The sequence below is a fragment of the Gopherus flavomarginatus genome, chromosome 20 (assembly GCF_025201925.1).
Source record: "Gopherus flavomarginatus isolate rGopFla2 chromosome 20, rGopFla2.mat.asm, whole genome shotgun sequence".
Taxonomy (NCBI): domain Eukaryota; kingdom Metazoa; phylum Chordata; order Testudines; family Testudinidae; genus Gopherus; species Gopherus flavomarginatus.
In genome coordinates this window covers 13,708,456-13,715,559 of record NC_066636.1, presented here as the reverse complement: position 1 = coordinate 13,715,559, position 7,104 = coordinate 13,708,456, and the positions used below count along the sequence as shown (strand labels likewise).

Sequence of the window (7,104 nt, the reverse complement as noted above, 5' to 3'; positions counted from 1 at the left end):
CATACCGTGCGTTTTCCCTGGCAGTGACTCTGCAGCAGTTTTTGGGTTTGTTTCAGATTTTATAAAATTCTTGTTTCCTCTATTTTCTTCCTTTTTTTTTTAAAGTTGAAGGGTTTCTTGGAGAGTGATATTTGAGAGTTTTTACCCAGTTTTGTGAGGTTGTTCTCTCTCGTTGTGAAAAGAAAGCAGAATTCTGGTTGGACTTTTGCTATTTCTGTTCTGGGAGTCAGTGGCTGTGATACAATCCTTATTGATGATGGCAGGGGAAGATCTCTCTCTTCTACAGTGATGGTGCAATTTTTTGTTGGGCCCTTTCTCCTCCCCACACTCCTTTCCATCCAGGCAGGTAGGCTTGGTGGCCTGTAGAGGTGGGTCAAGCCAGGGTTTCTTTTGGCAGACACCTGCTTGAGAACTGGTACTGTATGGTATCTCTCCTTAGTCATTTCTTGTCTAAACTGACCAGCCCTAATGTCTGTAGTCTCGTCTCATACTTTGGAAGCCTGCTATTTACCCCTTTTCGTTGCAAAACCAGACTTTTCCTATTCTTTCTTTCCTATCTGCTAACCAGTTACTGATCCATGAGAGGGCTCGAGCTGTCTGGAGTAGCTCGTGACTGTGAGTGACAACCTCAGGGTAGCCTGTTAAGAAGCAGGGCACAACCCCCAAATCAGTTGTGTGCTCTAGACTTAGATTTCACCAAGTGTCAGATTCAGAATGATGTGTCTTTTATGACTTTTTAAACCAAACTTGCTATTTTTGCATAATTTAAGCATTCTATGCAGAGGACTAGAAATGTTTTTATTAACCTGTATATTAGATCATTTTCACATTGGCTGGAATCAAAATGTTAAATCTGTTCTTATCACTTTAATAACTGTGATTTTATTATCACTTTAATAGTCCTCTATCTCAGGACTAGCTATTAAACTGATTTTTGGAATAGGGACATGGAGTAGCAGCTTCCTCCACCAAGTGCGCACATAGTCCTGTTATTGTGGCACTGAACCTCTAGGAACGGTGGACCTCCCTATGGGGAGAATATCATGGCTGAAGAGCAGCGAAGAAAAGTGGTGGTGTCTGTGTTCCTGTTTGGTTTGTACTGAGTATGGTTTTGAGTCATTTGTAAATTTTTGGTCAGTTATTAGTTACATCTTATTATTAGGCCTCTGAGTTGAAAGGCTGCTCTTGCAGATTTTACTTTCTCGTTGTTTGTAGGTCAGTTAAACAGCTGCTTTCTTAGTCTATTCTGTGTCGGTTCTTAAACTGCTCTCCTTAGTTAACCTTCCAGCATTAATTGCATGGTTTGGATCGTTCTTTCCCTCGTCTCCCCACAAAAGAGAAATTTTCCATCCCTTTCCCGTTGGGAAAACGCCACCGTTTTAACTTAGAGAACAGTCTGTAAATGTTGTGCCCCGACTAGGAGGAAAGTCGGGGCCCTTTTAAGTCACATTCCTAGAGTTTAAGGCCGGAAGGGACCAGTGGATCACCTCAGAAGGACTGGGGTGTGTGATGCAGTAGGGACTGTCTGTGTGGGGAGTGGGAGAGCAGGGGAGGACTTTAGGAGATGGACGAGGCCAGAGCCTGTAACCTGAGCTAGGTAAGGGAGGGGAAAGGTCAACACCTTTGCCCGGGAAGGGGACAAAGGAAGGGAGTGGCAGGAGGGAAGCAGTTTGAGTTTGGGCTTGGGGCTGTGTGGGCGGAATTCAGGGTATCCTAGCTAGGATCCAAGCACCCTGAAAGCCCAGAAGGACTCGGTGGAGGGGTCCTGACTGTGCCTGCAAGCTCTGCTGTAACCTGTGTTCCTGTTGTCCAATAAACCTTCTGTTTTACTGGCTGGCTGAGAGTCACTGTGGGTCCCAGGAAGAGGGGTGCAGGGCCGGACTCCCCCACACTCCGTGACAACTGGTGGCAGCGGTGGGATATACTGCACCCCGTGGATGGCGCTTCCTGCAGTAAGTGACTGGGGAGCAGTAAAACGAAGGGGTGGTTAACCCCTGGGAGTGTGTGCCCAGTGAGAAGGACTTTGCAGTAACAGGGTCCCCCGGGGGATTGCAGCGAGCGGTCCCAGGGGCGGAGGAGTCTGCAGCTCGACCCTGGCAGAGAGGTGGTGACCTCAAGAAGGGCTGGTGCACTAGGGGTCCCCCTGGAAACCGTGGGGAGCGGCGAGCACCCCGGCCTGTGAGCGGTCAGCAGGAAGATGTATGCCAAGCGGCGCAAGTGCGACCTGCTGGAGCTGTGCAAGCAGAGGGGGCTGCACCCAGAGAGACGCACCAAGGACCAGCTGATTGCCCAGCTGGAGCAGGGAGACCGCATGAATGAACGGAGCCCTGTCTCTGAGGGAAGCACCCGGGCAGATGCAGCGCAGGCACCAGTGTCTGTCCCCGCTGGGAGTGGTCAGCCGGCGGACGAGGGCTTCCCAAGACCCCCCCTTCCTAGGCGTAGAGGAAGGGCGGGGAGGAGCCCAGTGTATACCGAGGCCACCGTGACACCCCCGGCCAGCAGGGGAGCCTTACGGCGAAGCTCACCCCCCAGCAGGGGATCCTCCCGGCGACGCTCGGCATCCGTGGAGCGGATGCGGCTGGAATATGAAAGGGAGCTGAGACGGGAGGAGCTCGAGTTAAAGAGGCGAGAGCTGGAGGAGAAGGCGAAACAGCGTGAACATGAGGAGAACCAGCGCCAGCGTGAGTGGGAGGAGAAGGAGAAACAGCGTAAACATGAGCTGGACCTGGCCCGGCTGAGGAGCAGTGAGGCTCCGGCTGCGGTGAGTGAGGGGGGACCCAAGCCTACAAAGAGCTTTGATAAGCACTTGCTGCCCCGGCGTAAGGAGGGGGAGGACATAGATACTTTCCTGACGGCCTTTGAGAATGCCTGCGAGCTGCACAGGGTTGACCCTGCAGACAGGATCGCAGTTCTCACCCCCTTACTGGACTCCACAGCCGTGGAAGTGTACAGCCGACTGAAAGGGGCGGAGGCAGGGGACTACGAACTGTTCAAACAGGCCCTGCTCCGCGAGTTTGGGCTGACTCCTGAGATGTACCGGAAAAAGTTCCGGAGCCAGCGTAAAACCCGTGAGGTCACATACCTACAACTGGTCAACCGGGCGCAGGGGTATGCCCGCAAGTGGACAGCTGGGGCCCAAACTAAAGAGGACCTGCTTGACCTATTCATACTGGAGCACCTGTACGAGCAGTGCCCGTCCGACCTGAGGCTGTGGTTGATGGACCAGAAGCCGGAGAACCCGCAGCATGCAGGCCAGCTGGCCAACCAATTTGTGGACAGTCGGGCAGGGGATGGCAGGGAGGAGTCTCGAAGGAGCAGGCCTGCCTCAACGCAGAGAGAGAGTCAACATGGGACCTCCCAAAGGGGGCCTATGGAGAACCCCCCCAAAAGGGGAACATCCAGCGGCAGGTCCCTCCGACCCACTCAAGGGGACCCACGAGATATGGGCTGCTATCGCTGTGGCCAACGAGGTCACATACGGGCCCAGTGCCCCAAGCTCAGGGACAGACCAAGCAGACCCAACCCGCAGAGGGTGGACTGGGTAAAAACCCAATCGGAGGAGGGGCTACATTCCCAGGAAAGGGGGGTTGGCAACATACCACCTATGGATGCTCCCGGTTCCGGGTTTTTGGTTTACCGGGTGGGCGCGGGGCTGCCCCTCCGGAAAGAGTGCATTGTTTCCCTGGAAGTGGATGGGAGGAAGGTCACTGGGTACTGGGACACGGGCGCAGAGGTGACGCTGGCCCGGCCCGAGGTGCTGGCCTCAGATCGGATGGTGCCCGACACCTACCTGACCCTGATGGGCGTGGGCGGGACCCCATTCAAGGTACCCGTGGCAAGGGTACACCTGAAATGGGGGGCCAAGGAGGGCCCCAAAGATGTGGGGGTACACCAATATTTGCCCACTGACGTGTTAATGGGAGGGGACCTTGAGGACTGGCCTAGTAACACCCAGAGTGCCCTGGTCGTGACTCATAGTCAGAGTCGGCAAATGGCACTGCACCCCGAAAACGGGGAAGGTACTCGACCTGAGGTGCAGGACCCTAACTCAGGGAGCGGGGAACGCCCAGGGGCACGGTGCAGAGAGGCTGCGGCCTCAGACCCAGCCAGCAAGAGAGAGCCGGTCCCCATTCCTGTCCCGGCTGCTGAGTTCCAGGCCGAGTTGCAGAAAGATCCCTCCTTGTGGAAGCACAGGGACCGGGCTGACCTTAGTGCGGTACAGACCATGAGGAGAGGTTGCAAGGAGAGGTTCCTGTGGGAGAAGGGGTTCCTGTACCGAGAATGGGCTCCCCCAGGGGAAGTAGAGTCATGGGGGATCAGGAGGCAGCTGGTGGTTCCCCAGAAGTTCCATCACAAGCTGTTGTACCTGGCCCATGACATCCCTCTCGCAGGGCACCAGGGAATCCGGCGCACCAGGCAGAGGCTGCTACAGAACTTTTACTGGCCTGGGGTCTTTACCCATGTCCGACAGTACTGCCAATCCTGTGACCCCTGCCAGAGGGTGGGGAAGGCCCGGGACAAGGGGAAAGCAGCTTTGAGGCCTTTACCCATCATAGAAGAACCTTTCCAGAAGGTGGCCATGGACATAGTGGGACCTCTCAGCAAGATGACCCGGTCAGGGAAGAAATACATCCTGGTGGTGGTGGATTTTGCCACTCGCTACCCCGAGGCGGTGGCCTTGTCCTCTATCGAAGCAGACACAGTGGCAGATGCGCTGCTGACAATTTTCAGCCGGGTGGGGTTCCCCAGGGAGGTCTTAACGGATCAGGGGTCCAACTTCATGTCGGCCCTGCTGCGGTCCTTATGGCAGAAATGTGGGGTCCAGCACAACTGGGCCTCAGCGTATCACCCCCAGTCCAACGGGCTGGTAGAAAGGTTCAACGGGACGCTGAAGAGGATGCTAAAAACATTTATGAACCAGCATCCGCAAGATTGGGACAAGTACTTACCTCACCTGCTGTTTGCGTACAGGGAGGTACCCCAGGAATCTACCGGGTTTTCACCTTTCGAACTGTTGTATGGAAGGCGGGTGAGGGGGCCCCTAGACCTGATGAGGGACGAATGGGAGGGGAAGGCCTCTCCCGAGGGAGAGTCAGTGGTGGAGTATGTCCTGACCTTCCGGGAAAGACTGGCCGAGCTCATGGGCCTGGCCAGGGAGAATCTGGCCCGAGCCCAGAGGAGGCAGAAGGTCTGGTATGACCGCACGGCACGGGCCCGTGCCTTCGCCACCGGGGATCAGGTGATGGTTCTTATCCCCGTGAGGAGAAACAAACTCCAGGCCGCCTGGGAAGGGCCCTTCAAGGTTATCAAGCAACTGAATGAGGTAAACTATGTGGTGGAGCTGTCAAACCGGGCACATCACCGTCGGGTGTACCATGTGAACATGATGAAACCATACTATGACAGGGGGAATGTGGTGTTGGCCGTGTGTGGACATTGGGAGGGGCAGGGAGATGACCCCTTAGTGGATCTATTCCCTGGGACAAAAGCTGGTTCCCCCCTGGAGGCGATTCCCCTCTCTGAGCAACTGACCCCGGGCCAGCACGCTGAGATCAGAGGGGTGCTGCATCTGTACCGACAGCTGTTTTCCAACCAGCCTGGACGCACTAATTTGACTGTCCACCGGGTGGAGACGGGGTCACACCCCCCTATAAGATGCTCCCCTTTTCGGGTCACTGGTAAAACTGCCCAGGATCTTGAAAGAGAGGTCAGGGACATGCTGGCTTTGGGGGTGATCCAGCCATCTTCCAGCCCTTGGGCCTCGCCAGTAGTGCTGGTTCCCAAGAAGGATGGGTCAATCCGGTTCTGTGTGGACTATCGAAAGCTCAATGCCATCACCGTATCTGATGCCTACCCTATGCCCAGGCCTGACGAGCTCCTAGACAAGCTGGGAGGTGCACGGTACCTCACCACTATGGATCTTACCAAAGGCTACTGGCAAGTGCCGCTGGACGCAGATGCCAGGCTGAAATCGGCCTTTATCACCCCTCTGGGGCTCTATGAGTTTTTGACCCTGCCCTTCGGCCTCAAGGGAGCGCCGGCCACCTTCCAGCGCCTTGTGGATCAGCTACTGAGGGGGATGGAGAGTTTTGCCGTGGCGTATATTGACGACATCTGCGTCTTCAGCCAGACCTGGGAGGACCACGTGTCCCAGGTTAAACAAGTCCTGGACCGACTCCGAAAGGCTGGGTTAACAGTAAAGGCTGAGAAGTGCAAGGTGGGGATGGCTGAAGTATCTTACCTGGGCCATCGGGTGGGGAGCGGCTGCCTGAAGCCGGAACCAGCCAAGGTGGAGGTGATCAGAGACTGGCCTGCTCCCCAAACCAAAAAGCAGGTCCAGGCCTTTATTGGGATGGCGGGGTACTATCGAAGGTTCGTGCCCCACTTCAGTGCCATAGCCGGCCCCATCACTGAACTGTGCAAAAAGGGGAAGCCAGACAAGGTGATCTGGACTGAGCAGTGCCAGGAGGCTTTCCGGGCGCTGAAGGAGGCTCTGGTTAGCGACCCAGTTCTGGCAAACCCAGATTTTGACAAACCCTTTATGGTGTTCACCGATGCCTCAGACACGGGACTGGGGGCGGTGTTAATGCAGGAGAATGAAAAGGGGGAGAGACACCCCATTGTGTACCTGAGTAAGAAGCTGCTACCCCGGGAACAAAGCTACGCGGCCATCGAGAAGGAATGCCTGGCCATGGTGTGGGCCCTTAAGAAGCTAGAGCCATATCTCTTTGGGCGACACTTCACCGTGTACACCGACCACTCTCCCCTGACCTGGCTGCACCAGATGAAAGGAGCCAACGCCAAGCTCCTGAGGTGGAGCCTGCTCCTGCAGGACTATGACATGGACGTGGTCCATGTGAAGGGAAGTGCCAGCCTGACAGCGGATGCGTTGTCCCGGAGAGGGGACCCTGAACTTCCCCAGGTCACTGGGCAGAGTGACCCCGCTCAGTTCAGTCTCGAAGGGGGGAGAGATGTGATGCAGTAGGGACTGTCTGTGTGGGGAGTGGGAGAGCAGGGGAGGACTTTAGGAGATGGACGATGCCAGAGCCTGTAACCTGAGCTAGGTAAGGGAGGGGAAAGGTCAACACCTTTGCCCGGGAAGGG

At 55.7% G+C, this 7,104-nt stretch overlaps 1 pseudogene; it reads left to right on the top strand.

Annotated features, from left to right (window-relative positions):
* Positions 1-817: 817 nt before the first annotated feature.
* LOC127038484 (uncharacterized) lies at positions 818-1,028 on the top strand (annotated as a pseudogene).
* The last annotated feature ends 6,076 nt before the right edge of the window (positions 1,029-7,104 follow it).